At 35.8% G+C, this 23,863-nt stretch overlaps 1 long non-coding RNA gene across 1 annotated transcript; it reads right to left on the reverse strand.

Annotated features, from left to right (window-relative positions):
* Nucleotides 1-1,921: 1,921 nt before the first annotated feature.
* LOC145540721 (uncharacterized) lies at nt 1,922-23,097 on the reverse strand. Its single transcript, XR_014078521.1, has 2 exons — nt 22,789-23,097; nt 1,922-2,136 (listed from the first exon to the last, which is right to left on the reverse strand). It is a non-coding gene; the product is annotated as an uncharacterized LOC145540721 (long non-coding RNA).
* Between the last annotated feature and the right edge of the window lie 766 nt (nt 23,098-23,863).

Genomic DNA, 23,863 nt, shown 5'->3' on the forward strand with positions numbered 1-23,863 from the left:
CACATAATATTATTATTTTAATCATATTAACTTTTTTGAATGTCACAACTAGTTCAATTTTAAATACTCAATTACAGAAATGAATATATAAACACATAGATTATTTTTACTGTTCTTCTTCAATTTGTGCCTGGAGTCTTCTGAAAAAAAAGTTTATTTTGGATTCTCATCAATATAATCTCCATACCCTGAAACATACAAAAAAAAAAAAAGAAGCAGAGAAAAAAAATTAAAGCAGACAAGACTTTGTATTAAAATAAACTTTGTTTTCTCCTTTTAATTGACTTCATTTTATGCTAATAATTTCCCTTTGAACATAATCCTGCTTCCCCAACTGAAAATTTTTAGAATCAGAAGCCTATGTTTATGACTTTTTTTATGGACTCAAGAGGTTACACAGAGCATATTAAGTCCTAAACTTTTTGGACAAATCACCACTGCTGTTATTGTGAAGATTTTCTTTTTATGAGTAGAATTTAACAGCTCATAAAATTCTCTTGCAGTTATGTTCATTTGGATTACAGACTTGTGCACTTGGTTAGCAAAACTATTGCTTGGAGACTCTACTCAAATTGAATGACTATTTACCGACAAAATTAGTGAACATACTACTTTTCTAATGCAAACTTATCTGAATGGCTTTAGGGTATAAACATAACATGCCTATTGCTCTGTATACAGCTGTGTCATAATATGAAAATTGCAAAGGAAGAGGGATAAATTGGCTATTAAAAACTAGATCTTTGCATGTTTTGAGTGAGTACTACTGACCAGCATTTTAGGGTGTGGCTGGAATCCACCATAAGTTAGCAGTCCAGTGTCTGTCTCCTCAGCATGCACATACGCATGCATGCTAAGTCACTACAGTTGTGTACATATGCTTTGCAATCCTGTGGACTGTAGCCTGCTAAGCTCTTCTCTCCATGGGATTCTCCAGGCAAGAATACTGGAGTGGGTTACCATGCCCTCCTCCAGAGGATCTTCCCCACCCAAGGATCAAACCCTCATCTTATGTCTCCTGCATTGACAGGCAGGTTCTTCACCACTAGTGCCACAAATATTAGTTCACACCCCACTCAACACCACCTAATCCAGCTCTGCAACTCTCTCTTGCTCCCATTACCTGCCAAAGGTACTGGCAATATGCACATTTTCATGTGAAACCCATTGCCTATAAACTTTTTATCACTAAAAGTAGTTCATAATTTATTTTACACTATATCTCAAATTCGTTCTATCTTCCTCTACTAATTGTCATTCAGACACCGTCACCTAATATGCTTTCCACACCCAATCTCTTCTCCCTAATCTATTCTGTATAAGGGCAGATGAATCTTCAATTGTTTACCATCATCGTCTGCATAATCATCATTTGCATTGATCATCCATTCCATGCTAATTATGAAACTTCACCAATGAGATTTCACTATTCCAGTCATGTATGACAGGTATTATTACCCCAATTACCCAGAATATTAAATAAAGGCTCAGAGAAGGATAGTAACTTCCCCAAGATCACACAATTGAAGTGTGGCAGAGCCAAAATTAAAACACAGATCAATGAGACTCCAAAGTCTCATTTTTAGCCATGTCACTGATGATGGGGACTTGAAACTGAAAAGAACCTATCAATTTTAGAGAAGCTGCTGTGGTTGGATGTAACCATGATATTTGTCTATCATTCAAAATCAACTCAGGTATCTTCTCTTAAAAATTCCCATGAGGGATAATTTTTGTTTATATCAGTCACAAAAGATAAATTGAGAAACCATAAACAGATGCTATAAATTGGTCAATGTACTTTACTTGTATGCAAAGAATACATTGATATATTTGCTATATGATCTTTCATTATGTTAGTCCATCTGGAACATGGTATGAACACAATTAATATGAGCTAATTAAAATGATTATTGGTAAATTTCTTAACCAGGATTATGCAAGCTACTTTATTGTGATTTATACATTACAGTTGAACTCTGGTGCCCCATTTTACCTTATGCATTGATCAGTATGAATGTGTAATCACATGATAACAGAAAATTGCTGGGAATTCTGCATAACTAGTGTGAAGTTATTCAAAGTTTTGTTTTGTGCACAATTCACAAAATCTTCTGTTGCTGGTTCAGTTCCAAACTGCAAATACACAAACATAAGAAAAGCAATATATGCTGGAATGATTATTTTCCAAACTGAATTTATTTAGGAAAAAAGCAGGAAAAGATGTTCCATGAAGAAAGAATTTTATGTTCAAAAGATATTTGAGGAATCTTACATAAAATATTCCTATCTTGGAGACACAATGAACTTTAATATATTATGAGCCCTAAGAAATCTAAAAAAAAAAAGCTTTTATTTTTAATGCTGTTTCTAAAATATATTTGACCAGAGAATATTTGGTCAAATAAAATGAAAATAAATACAATAAAATTATTTTATTTATTTTTATTTTATTTTTTTCTTGTATGACTTTAGTATCCCATAATATGTATTTTAGAAAGTGTTAATTTGTATGTTTCTTTAAACATGAATGCCATGGGTTTTTTCTTTATTTTATCATTTTATTTTTTTCTTGTATGACTTTAGTATCCCATAACACATATTTTAGAAAGTGTTAATTTGTACGTTTCTTTAAACATGAATGCCATCTCCAAATGTGTGCTAACTATGAATATTGAAACAATAGAACAGTATGTGTTTAGTTGTCTCAAAATAAAAACTAATTTGTCTTGAAAGCTCTTCCCATTTTCCAAACCTATTTTCATTTATTATCTCATTGGAGCTTCATCAGTTATATTTTAGTTGCAATATCTCTGGTTGAATTTTCATCATGGCATTACAGGAATCTTGGTGTTTTACTGCTTATTTCCATCCAATCAGACATTTTTCCTATACAGTTCCATTGTTGAATTAAAACCATGAAATGTCATCCAAAGCTGTTCATTGTATGTCTGCAACTATTGTAATTTGAGAACCTTCATCAACTTACCCTGTCTTAGCTATATAATCTTATTTTCCACTGGTCTCCAATACATTCATTCTGAATTATATTAGTGTGAAGTAATTAAATAGAACCACCAAAGAACCATTTCTAGAATAAAAATTGAGTAGTCTTACAATAGAAGATTCAAAACATCTATATTTCTATTTAATAAGGTTGTATCTACATCTTAGGCTCAATTTACAAGGTAACACATCTCCTTTAAGGGTCATAAAATAGTCTATCTACATCCAGAAGTGTGGAAAAAACAGAACATAGAATAAGGCAGGCAGAGCTATGCTACATGAAAGCAGGAAGAGAATAATCTTAAATTCACACTTAAAGGATATACTTTTCTCTTCCTAATCCAATAAATCTTTGGACCAATTCTCTACCCCATTTGACTATACATAGAATCTGGGATTAAGGTATCTACCTTTGTTTCTCTAACAAAAGATATAGTATTGGACAAACAAAAGAGGAACAATAGAAACTAGAACCTAAATCTTCATGGAATAACATTAGCAATTTCCTTGACTTGGCATTTTTACTACTTCATTAATTCAAGGTAAGTTTAAATTCAGTATATGCCAGTGCTATCTAGTATCTTGAGTGAGTGAATGAAAGTCACTCAGTCGTGTCCGACTCTTTGTGACCCCATGAACTATACAGTCCATGGAATTCTCCAGGCCAGAATACTGGAGTGGGTAGCCTTTCCCTTCTCCAGGGAATCTTCCCAACCCAGTGATCGAACCCAGGTCTCTTGCATTGCAGGCAGATTCTTTACCAGCTGAGCTACAAGGGAAGCCCATCTAGTATCTTAAATGTATATAAATATATTTACTGTGTGATTTTGTCATCCTTAATATATAGTTTTATCATCTGCATTAGGGTTCTTTAGAGAAACAGACCAATTACATAATGTATGTGTGTGTGTGTGAACTGAAAAGCCCCCAAGATCTTCAGTTGGTAAAGCTATTAATGTAGTTCTGGTCTGGTCCAAAGTCCTGAGAACTAGGCGAATCAGTGGTGTATGTTCTAATTAAAACCCAGCAGGTTTGAGACTCAAGAAGTGTCACTGCTTCAGTCTACTTCCAAAGGCCAGAAAAGACCAGGGTCACGCTCAACTCCCCATACAGAAGGCATTCCCTCTTGCTTTTTGTTCTGTTCAGGTCTTCAGCTGATTGGATGAGGCCCATCCACATCAGGGAGGGCCATTTGCTCTCTTAGTGTGTTACATATTAATCTCATGCAGACACATCCTCACAGACACACCCAGAATCATTTTTGACCAAAGTTTTGGGAACCCTATGGTCTTGTCAGGTTGACATATAAAATTAACCATCTTTACCCCCATCTGGTATCCCAATTTTTGTGGCTGCAAAGGAGTATGACAGGGCTGTATGTTGTCATCCTGCTTATTCAACTTATGTGCAGAGTGCACCATGTAAACTATTGAGCTGGACAAATCATAAGCTGGAATCAAGACTGCCAGGAGAAATATCAACAACCTTAGATATACAGATGATACCACTCCAAAAGTGAAAAGGAACTAAAAAGCCACTTGATGAGGGTGAGAGAGGACTGTGAAAAAGCTGACTTGAAACTTAACAGTAAAAAAACTAACATCATGACATCTAGTCCCACCACTTCATGGCAAATAGAGGGGAAAAAGTAGAAGCAGTGACATTTTATTTTCTTGGGCTCTGAAATCCCTGCGATTGGTGACTGCAGCCATGAAGCTAAGACACTTGCTCCTTGGAAGTAAAGCTATGACAAACCTAGTCAGTGTATTAAAAAGCAGAGACATCAGTTTGCTGACAAAGGCCTGTATAGTCAAAGCTATGGTTTTTCCAGTAGTCATGTATCGATGTGAGAGTTGGACAATAAAAAAGGCTGAGTGCTGAAGAATTGATGCTTTTGAATTGTGGTGCTGGGGAAGACTCTTGAGAGTCCCTTGAACTGCAAGGAGATCAAACTAGTCAATCCTAAAGAAAATCAACCTGAAATATGCACTGGAAGGACTGTTGCTGAAGCCCTGATACTTTGAATATCTGATGTGAAGAGCCAACTCATTGGAAAAGACTCTGATGTTGGGAAAGATTGAAAGCAAAAGGAGAAGAGGGCAGCAAAGGATCATCGACTCAATGGACATGAATTTGAGCAAACTCTGGGAGATAGTGGAAGACAGAGGATCCTGGCATGCTACAGTCCATGGGATCATGAAGAGTTGGACACAACTTAGCAACAAAACAACAGCAAGCCAGGGGACACCTCTATCACCTAGCTCTGGCAGCCAATGGGTCCCACAGAAATATAACTAATGGAGAAAGAGTATTAAATAGGTGTCACTCCCAGGGCACAGTAGGAGGCAACAGACCCACGAACTCCTGTGAAGAAGGCCTTTCAGCTAACTCTCATGGCTGTGCCCTGAGGGGTAGTCATCTAAACATCCATTTGAGACTGATTAAAACACTGGCTTTTAGAAGTGGCAAAACCTGCCTGCCAATGCGGGAGATGTGAAAGATGTGGGTTCAGTCCCTGTATTGGGAAGATCCCCTGGAGGAGGGCATGGCAACCCATTCCAGTATTCTTGCCTTGAGAATCCCATGGACAGGTGAGCCTAGTGGGCTACAGTCCAAAGGGTCACACAGAGTTGTACACAACTCAAGCGACTTAGCACGCATGCATGATACTTTCCAGAAATATCAAAGGGTGTGAATCCTCTGCATACTCTCTCTGCTGCTCTCCAGAGCACTGTGGAGAACTGGATTCACTTCTCCTGAGCAAGGAGGGAAGAATTCTGTTGGCCAGACTGGGCAATAGTAGGTAAGCAACATCTTTGGAAAATGCCACTAGTGTCATACTCTAATCCCAGGGATGTGGAAATGTTGAACACAATGGTGAGTAGAAAAAAACCTGGGGTTGCACCTTACTCCAATTCATACACCTGCTTCTTAGAGCCTGCATGCAGGGCTTTCTTAGCATATGCTTATAAAGTAAATATATGTGTCAACTGGCAAGTGAATGAATAAATGACTGTAAAATTAAATGAGTGAATAAATGAAATAAAAGTCATGACCATTGGTCACACATTTTTTCTTTCTTCATTAGAATATTCTAACATCCTTTATTTCATGTTGAATTTAGAGATTGGACCCAGTGGCTTAATTTACACTGTGGGATGATGAGTATTTTTCTAAATATTTCTATTGTAAATTCAATGAGATTAAATATATATGTGCACTTGACACCAAATCACTAATTTTCATGTCAAGGAATTTATTAGGGTTAAATTAGTGCAAGTAAATTATTCACAAGCTGATGTAGATTTCAAGTTGAAATGCTAGTTATTATTCATATTAAAATTATGAATAATGTTCACAGGTAGCCTTATTTCTATAGTGTGTTATTTTTAGTTTCTTTCTTTTGAGTCTTGGTTTGATATAATGGTAATGAGTCATTTGACAGGCAAAATGAATGTTTGCCATGATATAATATTTAAGGCAATTATCAAAAATTAGTCACTGATCCATTTTCTCCTGAAAGGTTTGTGAAGACTTTCCTAGTTGTTTGATTCATATCAATCTTTGCTCTCCCTGAAAGTTTGTTTCTTTTTAAATATCCATATTTCTCATTTTGTAGTTCATATTTTTGTTGCTAGCTATATTAATTTTCTGTTTTAATCTTGCTAGGGAAGAAAGTCATCTTTTTAAAATCCCATTTATACTTACATGCATTCAGCGTAGAATGGTTTACGTAACATTAATTGTATTGTCTAATAGCACTTACAAGGCACCAAACTCTCATCTAGACTCCACAGATACTGTGGTGAAAATGGGATTCTCAACCTGAAATCATTAGCTTACAGCCTAGCACTATAATTTCTCAATTGATTTGTATACAATGCTAAATTGAGATTCTTAGTCGTTGGAAAAACCTTTATTAAAACTAAATATTTGTGTATGCTCCTCTGGGAAGAAACACTTTTGCCCCCATGGGAAAAAACAAAAATCACTTTTCCTACTGGAAGCTTTTCCTCAAAATAGGTTCTTACTTTATTACATCCGAAGTGACAAATTGTCACATACTTCTAACCTAAGTCCCATCTAAGGAAGGAAATGTGAATATTTGTGAGTGTATGTATGCAGGCAAGGTGGCAAGGAGGCTACAAATACTCCTACTTTCTCAGCAAGGTGAATATCAAGGGTCCCAAAAACCTGGTGGGGAAGGATGACTTGCAGCCCCTATAACAGTGTTGGTGTGAGGGTGGACTTGTGGATAATAAATTCAGCTTTAGATGGGGCAGAAACACCTTTCTGTGTCAATATCTAAGTGGAGGAATCTAGGTTTCTGTTGTTGGTCATCTTTCACTCAAGTCTTGGAATTGACGATACTGGAACTATTTGGGCAATTAATGTTAAGTAACATTAACCCTAATGCTGGCATTAAAACAGTATGACAGTCTGACTAAGCAGTTGTTTTTGTTCAGTCACCCAGTCGTGTCAGACTCTCTGAGGGAGACAGGTTAGGACACAATGAGATAGGGAATAGAAAATGTAATGGCACAAACCAGTCAGTAAACTAGAGACATAAGCTATTTCCAACCAGTTTCAAATATATACTCTCAGGTGTCCCATATGAACACTTTCCAATTTAGTTGGGGTGTTCCAACTGTCTTTTCTTATCTTCGCGTGCATGAGCTCCCACTTATCTTAAAAATATAGGAGAATCTTTTGAAAATTCAAAACAAAGAAACACAAATCACAAGGGATACCATAAATTCTACATACAAATTCAAGAAAAAATAAAGAAAGTGTGATCTCCTATAGAAAGAGGTAAATAATATATCTCAAAATATATTATATGAGAAATATATGTTCTAAAATCAAGAAGTCAAATGAGGTTCAGGTAAACGAGATTGTATATTACAGACCTGTACTTAAATGGACCAACAAGATTTGCATATGATTCTACTTTTGTAAATGAAAATATTTCAACACAACAATTAAGAAATTTGTTCAGCAACCAGCAAAAGGGTACTGCATATAAAACTAGGCTACTTGGAAAATAAAAGACTGAGCTTTATGTGAGGGATGGTAAGATTGTTGGTGTATGCAAGATATACTCTCTACAATAAAGCATTGGTCATCTTACCCTGATTAGCTTTCATTATGTCACCTTTTAAACTTTATCAGAAGCAACTTTAGAAAGCCTCATCTCTAGGTCATACATGAAGCTCCCATTGTAACAGCCTAGAGGGATTGTTTGGGGAAGGAAGAGGGAGTAGACGTTCAAGAGGAAGGGGACACATGTATACCTATGGCCAATTCATGTTGATGTACGGCAAAAACCATCACAATATTGTAAAATAACCATTCTCCAATTAAAAAATAAATAAATAATAAAAAAGAAAGAAATTCTCATTTCATAATGTATTGAGATCTACTAATGAATAATCTTTGGTTTCATAAATTCTGATAAATGCAAATAAGCAGCAACGGAGGAGCCTGGTAGGCTACAGTCCACGGGGTCGCAAAGAGTCGGATACGACTGAACGCCTTCCCTTTCCCTTTCCCTTTTCCCTATGTTGGATAATGGAACATTACCCAACATGGACATGGAACAACAAACTGGAAGAGAAGACTGGTTCCAAATTGGGAACAACAGACTGGAACAATAGACTGGTTCCAAACTGGGAAAGGAGTACTGCAAGGCTGTATATTGTCACCCTGCTTATTTAACTTATACGTGGAGTGAATCATGCAAAATACTGGGCTGGATGAAGCACAAGCTGGAATCAAGATTGCTGAGAGAGATATCAATAACTTCAGATAAGCAGATGACACCACCCTTATTGCAGAAAGTGAGGAGGAGCTAAAGAGCCTCTTAATGAAAGTGAAAGAAGAGAGTGAAAAATCTGGCTTAAAACTCAACATTCAGAAAACTAAGATCATGCCAACTAAGACCATCACTTCATGGCAAATAGATGGGGAAACAATGGAAACAGTGACAGACTTTATTTTTCTGGGCTCCAAAATCACTGCAGATGGTGACTGCAGCCATGAAATTAAAAGATGCTTACTCCTTGGAAGAAAAGTTATGACCAATCTAGACAATATGCTAAAAAGCAGAGACATCACTTTGCCACCCAAGTCCTTCTAGTCAAAGCTATGGTTTTTCCAGTAGTAATGTATGAATGTGAGAGTTGGACTATAAAGAAATTTGAGCACAGAAGAATTGATGCTTTTGAACTGTGGTGTTGAGGACGACTCTTGAGAGTCCCTTGGACTGCAAGGAGATCCAATCAGTCCATCCTAAAGGAAATCAGTCCTGAATATTCATTGGAAGGACTGATGCTGAAGCTGAAGCTCTGATACTTTGGCCACCTGATGTGAGGAACTGATTCATTGGAAAAGACCCTGATGCTGGGAAAGATTGAAGATGGGAGGAGAAGGGGATGACAGAGGATGAGATGGTTGGATGGCATCACCGACTCAATGGACATGTGTTTGAATAAACTCTAGGAGTTGACGATGGACAGGGAGGCCTGGCGTGCTGCAGTCCATGGGGTCACAAAGAATCAGACACGACTGAGCTACTGAACTGAACTGAATGTTGAGTAATCTGAAAGCTTACTAAGAAGTAAACCCTATTTAAATAATCCTCTGTTCTAGTGTCTGAAGTTCTTCTTCTCTTTTTAAAATTTTGTATCATTCCTCTATGCCTCTAATGATTTTTCAATTTCTGAGAATTAACCACATCAGTTATTACCCATTGCCAGTTTTGAAAGTTTAACATTGAACACAATAGATACTCAAGAGCAGAGGATACTAATAAGAGAAAATAGTCTAGATGAAAGGGTGGACCACAAAGGAAATCTTCACAAAGGTTTAAATTAGTCTTGGGACTGGCTCTTGTGCAGTCTCTGTAGGTGAAAGAGTGGCAGAATGTGGAGCAGGGGAGAATATTACACTTGTCCCTTTGAATAACCTTGGAAGATTTCAAATTGGCAATCCTGAGAGTGTAGCTCATGGATTTGACATGTAATTATATTGTACTTAACTCCTTTGAGGTGCAGGTTTTTGAATTTCCTCCATACATTGATCTCTCTGTCATTTTATTTTAAAAATCTTCATCTGCAAAGCAAGAAATTAACAAGCCCAACTTTGGGACCTCTACTTTGCCTATTTAATGAAGTCTCATCTGAATTTGAATTTTAAATATTTTCTTTCCTCATCAAACTGATTTTCAAATATATTATTCTTCATTATCTTTAAAGATGACTACAAATGTAATGACCTAATGTTATAGGAAACTATATTTAGGGGTTAGTGATGACTTTCAGAATATGTTTAATTCAAAAACTCAAAGGAAAACTAGTTTTTAAATCATTAGTATTGTCCTTTTGCCCTTTCCAGTTTATTTAAATTTTTTAAAATTATCTTCATTTACCTCTGATCCCACTGGCCAGAAAAAAGATTACTATATTGTTACTGAGTCCTGTCTCTGTCTCTGTGCTAAGTTGCTTCAGTCTTGTCTGACTCTTTGCAACCCTACAGATCGTGGCCTGCCAGGCTCCTCTGTCCATGGGATTCTCCAGGCAAGAATACCAGAGTGAGTTGCCATTTCCTACTCCAAGGATTCTTGCCAACCCAGGGATTAAACCTGGGTCTTGTATGTCCCCTGCATTGGCAGGTGTGTTCTTTGCCACTAGTGCCACCTGGGAAGCCCTAATGAACCCTAGATAGTTTATAAATAAATAAAGCACTGTCTCCTCAAATTATTATACCAAATGCCCACTTTCTACACCATGTGCATGATTATTTAACATAAAGAGGTAGAAGTAACAGTGATTTTGGAATTAAAGACAATAAATTCTAGATCCACCACATTTTTGTCCTTAGGAAACTTAGCTAATTTGAAGAAACACTACACTTAGCAGAGTTATTTTCCTCACATATAAATGAGGACTATTATATCTACCTTTCAAGGTTACTGTGAGAATTAAATGATGTTACAAGTAGTTTTGTAGATAGAAACATGAATTGCCAATAAACATATCAAGTTATAAAAATTTATGTGATCAAGGAAGCACAAATTGAATGTAAGTTTTTAATAGAATGCCAGAAGTAATTAAAAAAAAAAAGAACTATAGCTATATACATACAGGGAAAATATCAGTCTGGATCAAATAAGGACAGAAAATCACAGAATCACAGAGCAATTTAAACAGAAAATTTTAATATAAATAACCATAACAAGGGATTGTAGTAACAAGGCATTGTCTAATGGAAAGTAGCAAGAACTCTAATGAAGAGTGGCCACCACACCTTGAGTAAGTAGAGCAGCCAGGTTGGAAACACTTGCCAGGAATGAGATTCAGCCCTTGATGGGGTGAGCATATCCATGGCCTCTGAATGGCAAAAATGTCACTGTGCTCTCATGCTGCAAAACATTCTAGAATTCTGCCTTTGGGGACTTAATAGAGATCTGCCCTCAAGGAAGTTAGTCACCAGAGCTAATATACCAGGAAACCACCTGTAAAGAAGTGCAGGGAAGGCTCTTAGCTCACTTTGTTGACATCCATAAACTGCAGGAGATGAGGACAGGATAAAATGTGGCAGATACAGAACCAGGGTCTGGGGAATCTGTGTGTCCAGAATGGTATACTGGAACCAGGAAGAGAGATCCTTTCATCCTGATTCGACTTACTAGGGCCATATACTGGCAACGCTTAGCACTGTACCAGCTGACTAAGGACAAAAAGAAGAAAAGGTCCAGATTCAATTTCACAGAACAGACAAAAAGGATACTTGTAGAACTGAGAGGAAAGAAATCAAACCAGACTTGCAAACATCTTTGAGCAGAAATTATATAAGTTATAGATGAATAACTACAATCATTTTCATCTACATTACTATATTCATGTAAACTTAAATTCAAGATCCATACATATGATAAAAATGTGAAGGAAAGCAGACATAAAATTCAGGTTTATAACAGGAAATGGGTATATGTGAAGGCAGGTTTTAAATGGTTTCCAAGTTGTTGATGATGCTGAGAAGTGATGAAATGTGTGAACTGAGGTGCCTTGTAAAATCCCAAGGATTCAAAAAATACATTGGCATCAATAAAGAAGAGGTTAAAATTGAACCATAAATCACAGAACATATTCTTGGGTGAAAGTAGTTTGAAAGTTTAGCCATAAGAACTTTCAATACACTTTAGTGCCCCATGGAAAGAACACCCAAAGACGAACACCTATCTCCAAGACAGAACTTTAAATAGATATTTTTCCAAAAAAGTGACCTGGATGTGCAGCAGTTATAGCAAAGGATAGAAGTGAGATGAATCAAGGGACTCAACCGGCATTTGCACATAGATTAGTATGAGCACAATGTTTACAGTCTGGCTTCCACATTGTCTCAGCCTGGTGTCTTCTCCCTTTATTCTCCTTGGATAAGAGTTTCAGGTTGTTCTTCCCTGGAAAAGCTAACATTCGAGGAAAGATCTCTGTTGAGAGTCCTTCTCGATAAAAGGAGAGCAACTAGACCAAGTACACAAAACTAAAACCAGCTTGTCAATAAATCCTAATCCAAGAACACTATGTTTGCAACAAGCATCAGTTTTAATGTCAACAACCAATAACATATCCAGGGGCATCAGTGAGAGAAAGATAAGCAAAGGTACACAAAAATGGGAAGTGATGGAATTTAGATGATTTTTGAAAAATAAATGCTTCAGGCTCACAAATGTTATGATGTTGCATCTATATGACAAGAAAATATATGACACAAAATATTAAAGGATCTTAAGGAAAAGAAAAAAAATTCAAGTATATTAATGACTTCTGGAAAATAAAAAACATTATCGCAAGATAAAATATTTATATACAGAAATGGACTATAGGGTAAAAAAATCTTAAAAAGTAAAATAAAAATGACAATAAAATGGAAATTATTAAAAAAGTAAATAAAAATCTACAAGAATTAATCCAAAACTTAAACAAGTCAGTGAAAAAATCTTCCAAAATGAGGGATTAGAGGAAATATATAATTGTTAACAGATTGTATTTTTCAAAGGTGATCATGATATCTCCCTTCTCATATGACTTTGACACTGCTTCCACTCAGACATGAGATTCATATTTTTCCATATCATAAGGATCATGATCTCCTTATAATGAAAAGAATGTGGTGGAAGTGATATCATGTGATTTCTCAGATTATATCAGAAGAAGCAACACAACCTCTTTAGGTCACTGAAAACACACAGTCTTGGACTCTTGAGCCCCAGTATAAGAAACAAAAAATATGATCATTCTGAAGCTGCTACACTGTGAGGGAGTTTAGTCAAAGGGAAAATTACATTTGGAGGCACTCCATTTGTATATCCTAGTCTATAAATTTTCCCACCTCAAATGAGGTTGTAACTAGCAGTTTCTTCCTTTGCTCCTCAGGTTGCTTCAGGTTGTAATTGGTACAGATTCTGATCCTTGACAGCAAAACTTCAGACTCTAATTCCTCCAGCTTCTTCCTTATTTATTTATCCATGAGTTTCTATATTACTTCTTTGACAGGCATCTTATTTATAGCGTCTCTAATCTAACCCAGACAGATAAAGTATCTCTTTTCAGATTAAGAAAATGCAATGGCTTCAAGAATATTCCTGAATATTCAAGAATATTCTTTTAAAGAATTCAATTTCTTTAAAAGATTGGAATAATTTGAGTTTTCTATTTCTTCTAGAGTCAGTTTTAGTCAGTATTACTTTTTAAAGAATTTATGTTTTTATCTACACTGCCAAATTTGCTGACAGAATTTTTCACAAAGTTATTTTATCATCCATTTATATATACTTACAGGATCTTGAGATCTACATTTTTTATTCTTAATATTAGTAATTCTCTCTCTCTTCCTTCCTCCCTCTCTTTCTCTATTTGTTAACAGACCTCTTGATATTTTATCAATTTTATGAAGCTTTCCAAATGAGTTTTTAATACTAATTGATCTTGTTTTTTATATTTGTCTTTATTTCTGCTTTTATCCATATTATTTCTTTTCCTCTATTTTTCTTTAGTTTATTTTGCTTTTGTTTTTTAACTTCTTGGAAGAGGTATTTAGATCTCTTGTCAAAACTTTGTTTGTAATATATTTATTTGGGTTATAAAATTGTATTTAATATCGGATTTAGACTCATCCTATAGCTTGATATATTTTATTTTTATTATCTTTGGATCCCTAATGTGTTCTTATTTACATTGTGATTATTTCCCTAATTCATGTCAAAATGTATTTCTCTAATGACAAATGAATCAAAGAATAATTTTTACTAAATAGTAAAATAGCCATATTTAAATGATAGTGTTAATAGATACATTGTATTAATAAAAATATTAATAGCATCATCACATACTATTTGGTTCCATATATATTATACACATTAATGTAACCTTACATCTCTATAAACAATTGAGCAACTAACACATCTCTATAAATTGATAAATGTTAAACATATAAAAAAAGCTAAAGATAAATCAATGAATTTATCTAATAACCAAAAAGAATTAATACTTAAACTTAAATTTGGAGATATCTAATTGGACTTGTTTACATAACATTGGTAAAATGTCTCAGAAAGATGCATGGTAAAAGTTTTTGTTACCTATCCATTGTTCTTTAGTCGTGATTCTTGAATTTCTATTTAAATTATTTAATTTTTTTTTCTTGAGTGCTTAGCATATTGAAGTGTCTGGTGTTTAATTGATAGAAATGTATTCACCTGCCTAAATAATTCACTCCCCTATCTCTTTGTCTGCTTGAGGAACCATAAACTGAATTATTATAGTTTACCTTCCTTTGCTTCTCTGGAAAATTTTTCTCTATCCACTCACCCCAAATAAATTCATACGTTCAGAATCCCAATGGAGTTTAATAGTTTTGCTTAGGGGTTTGACAATTCACTTATTATGATAATAGACCTGAAACTTCCTAATTTTACCTTGCTCATAATCTTCATCCTTTAACTCTTATCTTCTTGAGTGTTTTTGACTGAATGAATAATAGCTGTATAAATTACAGAATCATCCTATTAAAGCTTGTCAGTTTTGCCAATAACTCTTAATCCAAAATTTTGCTAAAAGTTTGGTTGGGGATTAAAATTTAAATCTTTTGGTTTAACGTGTCATCATCTTCTCCTCCAATCTTTTCTTATTTATTTTAAATTTTGAAGTTTGCTATCTTCTGACCTGTCAAGGTGTGGGTAGGAAGTTGAGATAAGAATGGGTGGTAGATAAGCCCTTACGTAGGGCAGGCCCTGGATGAAAATAACCACACAGATACATGCATAGAAGGAGATCCTGGGCAGAGATGCAGAGCAACCCAGCTGTTAGTCAGGATGCAGCAATGTTCCATGCATGGATTGCTGTCTTCTCCTCCATGGGGTAGGAGGAAAAGGGTGCAGGAAGATTGATACACAGTTAAAATGGATTTGAATACTCTCCTCCTACTGGCATTTTGTGTGTGGCAATTTTGTAACTAGTACAGATTTCTATAGCCCCAAATCATTTTTCACACTCATTTGTTTAAATATTCATTTCTCCAACTGAACACTGACTTTGAATGAACTGTATTTTTACTACAAAATTTTAAGATCATTCCATGAAAATAAATATACCAAATGCATACATATACATCCAAATAATTCATTTACAAATTGTTGTCTTTTTTTTAAAATAAATGGCAGGTCATGTTTGCTTTGCTCTTGTATGTATTTATAGTTTATCAAAGTTTTAATTAACAACCATAAGAACCTTTGCTTTGGAAGTTCAGTTTATTGGTGCTCTCTGATTTAAGACTACCATTAGTTCACACAATAAATAATTAGTAACTATCTACTCCACGTCAGACCCTGTTGTAGAGGCCACGCAAACAGAACAGTCATAGGAAATGATGACTCTGCTTCATAAAATTACAATCTAGAAGGATAAATACAATAAATAAGCAATGAAAAAGTAACTGTAGAAATAAGTGCTTAGAAGAAAAACAGAGTGGGATAAGGAAGAGTAAGTGATGGAGAATAGCTGTTTTGGGTAAGATAATCAGTAAACAAGGCTTCCTGAGAGCCTCAGTGGTAAAGAATCCACCTGCCAATGCAGGAGACATGAGTGTGATCCCTGGGTTGGGAAGATCTCCTGGAGAAGGAAATGGCAACCCACTCCAGTATTCTTGCCTAGGAAATCCCATGAACAGAGGAGCCTGGTGGGCTATGGAGTCACAAACAGTCTGACACAAATGAGTATGCATGTGCAGTACAGTAGTCAGTAAACAACCCTTTAAGAAGGTACAAATTTGAATGGAGACCTCACTGGTGTGAAATTTCAGCCCATAAAAAATCTGGGGTGAATGGACTCAAAGTCATATATTCAAATACAGAGAAGACAAGCTGATTAACTAAGGGACGTCATTCTTGTTTTCTGTCACTAAGTCATGTCCAACTCTTTAAAACTCCATGGGCTGAAATACACCAGGCCCCTTCGTACTCCATTATCTCCTAGAATTTGCTCAAATTCATGTCTATTGAGTTGGTGAGGCTATCTAACATTCTCTGCCACCCCATTCTCCTTTTGCCTTCAATCTTTCCCAGCAACAGAGAAACTCATTCCCTTTTCCAATGAGTCAGCTCTTCATATAAGGTAGCCAAATATTGGAGCTTCAGCTTCAACATCAGTCCTTCCAATGAATACTCAGGATTGATCTTCTTTAGGATTGACTGGCTTCATCTCCTTGCAGTCCAAGGGACTCTCAAGAATCTTCTCTTGAGCAACACACCACAGTTCAAAAACATCAATTCTTTAGCACTCAGTCTTCTTCATGCTGCAGCTCGCACATCTCTGTGTGACAACTGGGAAAACCATAGCTTGAGTATATGGACATTTTTCAGCAAAAATGATATCTCTGCTTTTTAATACACTGCCTAGGCTTTCCTTTCAAGGAACAAGTGTCTTTTAATTTCATGACTACAGTCACCATACACAGTGATTTTGGAGACCAAGAAAATAAAATCTGTCACTGCTTCCACTCTTCTTCTTCTATTTGCCATAAAGTGATAGGAGCAGATGCAATGATCTTATTTTTTTGAATGTTGAGTTTTAAGCCAACATTTTCACTCTCCCCTTTCACCCTCATGAAGAAGCTCTTCAATTCCACTTCACCTTCTGCTATTAGAGTGGTATCGTCTACATAGCTGAGGTTGTTGATATTTCTCCTGGCAAGCTTGATTCCAGCTTGTGAGTCATCTAGCCTGGCATTTCACATGATGTAGTCTGCATGTAAGTGAAATAAAGAGATGAAAATATACAGCCTTGTCATACTCCTTTCCCAATTTGGAACCAGTCAGTTGTTCCATGTCCAGTTCTAATTGTTGGTTCTTGACCTGCAAACAGGATTCTCAGGAGACAGGTAAGGTGTTCTGGTATTCCCATTGCTTAAAGAATTTTCCACAGTTTGTTTTGATCCACACAGTCAAAAGCTTTAGCATAAATGAAGCAGAAGTAGATTTTTTTTTTTTCTGGAATTTCCTTGCTTTCTTTATGATCCAACGAATGTTGGCAATTTGATCTCTGGTGCTTTTGCCTTTTCAAAACCCAGCTTGTACATTTGGAATTTCCTGGTTCATGTATTGCTAAAGTCCAGCTTGAAGGATTTTGAGCATAACTACAAGCATATGAAATGCGCACAATTATATGGTAGTTTGAACATTCTTTGGCATTGCCCTTCTTTGAGATTGGAATGAAAACTGACCTTTTCCAGTCCTATGGCCACTGCTGAGTTATCCAAATTTGCTGATATATTGAATGCAGCACTTTAGCAGCATCAACTAAGGGGTATATATGTGCCTTTAACTGAGTTTTTGCCTAAAGACAAGACATTCACCTAAAAGTCCCTTGTAAATTTAAGATATTATATCTCAAACAAATAGTTTAGAGTGGCTCAATAATTGTCTTATCTAACCAGCAATACCATCATGAACTGACAGAGTTTGTGGCTTTTATTTTGCTATTTTGGAATAGGTGATTGCTTTTCCCTCAGGGAACCAGCTTGGTGGCATAATCTCCAAATGACACATAGAGGAACTGCATATCTAGAAAAGATGAGAGATTTTTTTTTTTCCTATGCCTTCCATTTTATTACCAAGGGAAAACCTTCTTAGACTTTTAACTGCACACTTTTTACATCCCCCTGGCTAGAATTGGAACTCGTTAATGTTTTCTAGATGGAGAGGAAGTAGTTTTGATAAGGGTCTGATATTTTCAACCCATTTAGTAGAAAATAAACTCCCTAAGTAGCCACAAAGTCTCTGTGAGTGTGTGTGTTTGTATGTGTATGTGTAACTATTGAGTAGCTATCAATATCTGTTAAATAAAATATTTTTATTCAATACTGAAGCTATAGAAAACCTTAGCCACTACCCATAATTCACCTTAGAAAGCCATCATTCTTTATTTTACTGCTGAGAAAGAAAGACAGAGACTGAATGTCTTGTTTAAGATCACTAAGGAAATAGAATAACAAGGACTCTTAGGATCCAGCAAGAATGTTATTTCCATTAAGCTCTTGCTTCCAAGTTAAAAAAAGTGTATCTATTCTTAGGAGAAAATCCTCCCAGAGGGCAAGAAAACATTAATTTATGTGTATTGTTATTAGAGCGCTCAGGATTTTTTGCATTGTCAGCAATAATTTCTAAATCTCACTGTACATAATAAATACTTAATGATAAAAATATATGCCAGTATTATTTTCTACTCCCAACAGCATTTTGAAAATGATAACTTTTTAGTGTATAGGTTTAATGCTGTAGTATACTAATGTCTTTTGGCGATTCATTGTGAAACTTTTGTTCCATAGAATGAAGGGGGACTAATAAAAAAATTCACACACCAAATTTAAGCAATTGCATTTTTGTTATATGCTACATTTTATGGTGGAAATTTATACATTTAGATGGATATTCATATGTTTCAAATATCTGATGTCTGGAATCGTATTAATCTAACATTACTCAAATCATGAAAGCATTAATGGAAAAACATAAATAAGAAACCATCACCAATTGTTTTAGTGTAGAATGAGTAGTAACATAACAGTTTCTGCATAAGCATCTGATACTCTGTTCTCCCTGGAAGGAGTTTGCTGGTAGAGAATTTCTGGTATGAGGAAGAATATATCAGTTTCTGGTAATCAGTTCTAAGCAGCAAGCTCTTAATAAATCACTTTCATACATAGAGTAAAGATGAAATCTGAGCATTTCAGGATAGAGTATTAGGTAAATGTTTAATCTATTTTTAATGTGGATCACAAATGCAATGCATTGTTGGCTTTTTAAAATAGTTTTTTTTTCCTCCTACAAAAGCCTTTTCTCTATAATAACTATCAGCTACACTCCAAAACGGAAAAACTCTCTTAAACTGATATTGTTAAGTTAACAGAACAAGTAGAAGAGAACAGGCAAAATTATTCTCATTTCTTCATTCTGTCAACTCAACATTGATTATTTCATCCTTCATTCTTTTGTCATTCATCCAAGTGTACAACACAATGGTGATTAGAGATTAAAGGTATCATTTGTTAAAATAATAAACACTTCATGCCTTCAACTATCTCAAATACATCAATGGATCATTACACTTCCATGAGAGTCTGGTGACAGAAGGGAGCATGGGATTCAGTCAGTCACAGGAGACAAGAAATAATCTCAGGGAGGTAGAAATTAAAGGAAGCTCCCTAAATAATACCAGGGCTTTCCTAGTAGCTTAGCTGGTAAAGAATCCACCTGCAATGCAGGAGGCCCCAGTTCCATTCTTGGGTCAGGAAGATCCCCTGGAGAAGGGATAAGCTACCCACACCAGTATTCATGGGCTTCCCTGGTGGCTCAGATGGTAAAGAATCTGCACACAATGAGGAAGACCTGGGTTCAATCCCTGGTTGGGGAAGATCTCCTGAAGGAGGGCATGGGGAGAATCCCCATGGACAGAAGAGCCTGGTGGGCTACAGTACATAGGGTCACAAAGAGTTGGACATGACTGAGCAACTAAGTACAGCACAGCACCCTACATAAAGTTACATCTCACCTAAATCCTAGCACATGAGTAAAATGTATTAACTGGGAAACAGAGAAACAGGAAAGAATCCAGCAAAAAGAAGAGTACAGATAGTCCCTCACCTATGCTGCTTCAACTTAGGATTTTTCAACTTTGCAATAGTGTACAAATCCATTTGTATTCAGTAGGAATTGTATTTTGAATTTTGATTTTGACTTTTGATCTTTTTTCCTAGACTAGATATGCAGTGTGATACTCTCTAGTGATGCTGGGCAGTGGCTGTGAACTGTAGCTCCCAGTCAGTCACATGACCACAAGGGTAAATAAGCAATACACTTACAGCTATTCTGTACCCAAAAATACACTCTATTTTTCACTTTCAATAGCCAATTAGTTACATGAGCTATTCAACACAGTTTTAGAACAGACTTTGCATCAGATAATTTTACCCAACTCTAGGCTAATGCAAGTGTTATGAGCATTTTTAAGGTAAGTTAGGCTAAGCTGTGGTATTCAGTAGATTAGATGTATTAAGTGCATTTTTGAACTAAGGTATTTTCAACTTATGATGGATTTACCAAGAAATAACCCTATCATAATTTAAGAAAGATCTGTAGATGTAAAATTGCATTCTGTGTTTGGAAAAACATAAGCAAGCCCACCAGCCAATCCAATGACTCCCATACCTATCAAAAAATGAACCCCCTTTCAGCCAACATTTTGCAGATGAAGTTGGAGAATATTGTCCTAAACAATCTATTATAAATACTACTCCAAGCTAAGGGATTCAAAAATACCATCTGAGAGGGAAACCACATAAAAAACAAAAGGAGAATGTGTCAGCAAGTTCATCTGACCAAGGGCAGATCATATGGTGTCTTGGGTAAGATGCTTGAGCTGGGGCTTAAATAAGAGATGTATATGACATGTGGTTATCAATCAAAACCAAACACATACATGTGGTATCATATTTGTCTTTCTTTGTTGGTTTACTTCACTTAGTATGATAACCTCTAGATCCATTCCTATTGCTGAAAATGTCATTATTTCATTCTTCTTTATGGCTGAATAGTATTCCATTATATATATATATATATATATAAACATTTGGGGACATATATCTGTCAATGAACTTGTAGTTTGTTTTCATATTTTGGCTATTGTAAATTGGCTGTTATGAACATTGGGGTGCATAACATTAATGAACTCATTTACAAAACAGAAATAGATCCAAAGACATAGAAAACAAACTTATGATTACAAAAGCTTACAAAAAGGGGTAAATTTGGCATTTGGGATTAACATGTACATACTACTATATATATATAATAGACAACCATCAGGGACCTACTGTACAGCACAGGGTACTATACTAAGTATTTTGTAATAGCCTATAAAGGGAAAGAATCTGAAAAAGAAAGTGTATATATATATACTATTCCTACATGCTATATATATATATATATATATATATATATATATATCAATCACTGTGCTATACACCTGAAACTATACAGCATTGTAAATCAACTATGCTCCAATGAACAAACAAGCAAAGTACAGAAAACTTTGAGTAATTAGGAGAAAGTCTGAAAGAGGGAGTGGGAAGTGCCAATGCCAACAGATTTCATTTTCTCTTTATGTAGCATTGCTTCTTTAAAAATTTAAGGATAGTTTTTAAAGGCCCTTATTGCTGGTTATAGTTACAGAGCACTAGCTACTAGCTAGTTGGCACACATTCCTGGATGTGAATATCCTTAGCATGGTACCCTGCTCCAGAACAAATATGGCAAAAATAAGTTGCTTTTCTATGTGGTCTCATGTAAAGTAATTTTTAAAATCCTCCTCCTCCCAGTATCCATCAATATCCTTTTTGATCAAGATATTTGTGAGCTCTGTAGTCCTGAAGATGTAGACTGAGGAGAACACAGGAAAGTTTTTTTTTTTTTTTTTCCTTTTTAGAGACCTTAGAATAATTCTTATTCTAACCCTCTTCTTTCCCTTCCTCTCCTTCTAGTCTTTCCTTTTCCTCCTCTTCTTTCTTTTTTTTTTAAATGATCTTAGCAGTGCAATGGTAAGTTTTTATACAAGATAGAGTGAAATTAAGAAGTTTTATTGAGAATACTCTGCCATTAGGAGCCTTTCTCTACCAGTGAGCTGTAAATTCCAGAAGGCAAAGAAGATTTGAGTGGCAAAGTAAGGGATTCTAGAAGATGATGCAAAATAAAGGCATGAAGACATGGTGGCAGTATGAAAACTGAGAGCAAGCAAAAATATATACAACTACATATTTCTGATTACAAAATATTTTTGTCATAAAGTATAGTATTAAAATTAAAAAATACACATATTCAAATACAAAATTGTGCTAACAATAATAACAGTCCCAAATATAAGCTCTTGTTCCAAACCCTTTCAGGTTTCCTTCTCTGTATGTATTTTCACTGAAGTCACAGTATGTATCAATGCTGTCTTGCTTTATACATGAATATCACTAAAGCACTAGCAGAATCCCTGAAACAGTATTACATAAGTATTTGTTCTGAGTTACACTTCCCTTGGCCCATGCCTGAGCTTTATATAAATCATTTGTCACTCACAGCAGCCATAGGAGGAAAGTTCTGGGATTGTCCCACTCTTAGAAATAATGAAAGTGAAGAATTGAGAAATTAAACTTCAAAAACTTAGGGTTACTAAGGTTATATACCTAATGCCACTTCACAAGGACCTGATGGAGTCAGGAACCAGATCCAGGTGGTCACTTTCCATATTGAAGTTCTTAACCTCCATGACTCTGAGAGATTGCAGCAAACACCTTGACACTGGTGGACTTCATTTTTTCCTATTATTCTTAACATTTTAGAGAGTTGTGACACTCCAATGTTCCCTAAGCAGCTCTTCCTTTGCTTTGGATGCAAACTTGTGAGACTGTCCATCTAGATGCCACCCAGAGTTTCTTTGGTCCCTAGTTGAAGGAGGTGGCTACATGGGAGTAGAATGTGTATCAATGCGTGCCGAAGTTGCCATGGATTCCATGTTCTTACCAGGGGAGATGTGGAAGTCAATCAATGGACCCAGCACAGGTAATGTCTTCCCTCATTCCATACTCTTTGTTAGAGTGTCCAGATTGAGAGCTTTTATTTGACTGTTATATAGTGAACCCCTCAAGAGCTTCCAGATTGTTTAGGGTTTGTTAGGCATTGAATATGCCTTACATATTTGACCTGATATAAAGCTCAGAAGACATCTGTCAGGTCCACACATCATGCTAATTTCATCAGCGCAAGAACTTGAGGCCTTTGGAGAGAGACATGCCCAAATTTAGGTAGAAAGAAATATTAGGTAGAAAACAAGAGTTGGGATTTAAGCAAGCACATCTTTGGTCTTTTCACTCTGCTTTCTATCCTCAGTGTGAGGGCTGCTTTGCATTGGTCACCACTGTGGATATATGGCCACAATCTATTTGAATTTTGCTCTCAATAAACTTAAATTATAGATGTAAAAAAAATTAGACCTACGAAAGTGCAAACTGTTCAAGAATCTTCCAGCAGTCTAAGTGCTACACTCATCATCCAAAGAGAAAATCCAGAAGAGGGAGAGTCATAGAGTTAGTGAAGGATTCTCCTTTAGCTGCAAAATACACTCTTGAGAGTCCCTTGGACTGCAAGAAGATCCAACCAGTCCATCCTAAAGGAAATCAGTCCTGAACATTCATTGGAAAGACTGATGCTAAAGCTGAAGCTCCAATACTTTGGCCACCTGATTCAAAGAGCTGACTCATT

Source organism: Giraffa tippelskirchi, chromosome 3 (genome assembly GCF_054371585.1).
Source record: "Giraffa tippelskirchi isolate mGirTip1 chromosome 3, T2T-mGirTip1v1.2.pri, whole genome shotgun sequence".
Classification (NCBI taxonomy): Eukaryota; Metazoa; Chordata; class Mammalia; order Artiodactyla; family Giraffidae; genus Giraffa; species Giraffa tippelskirchi.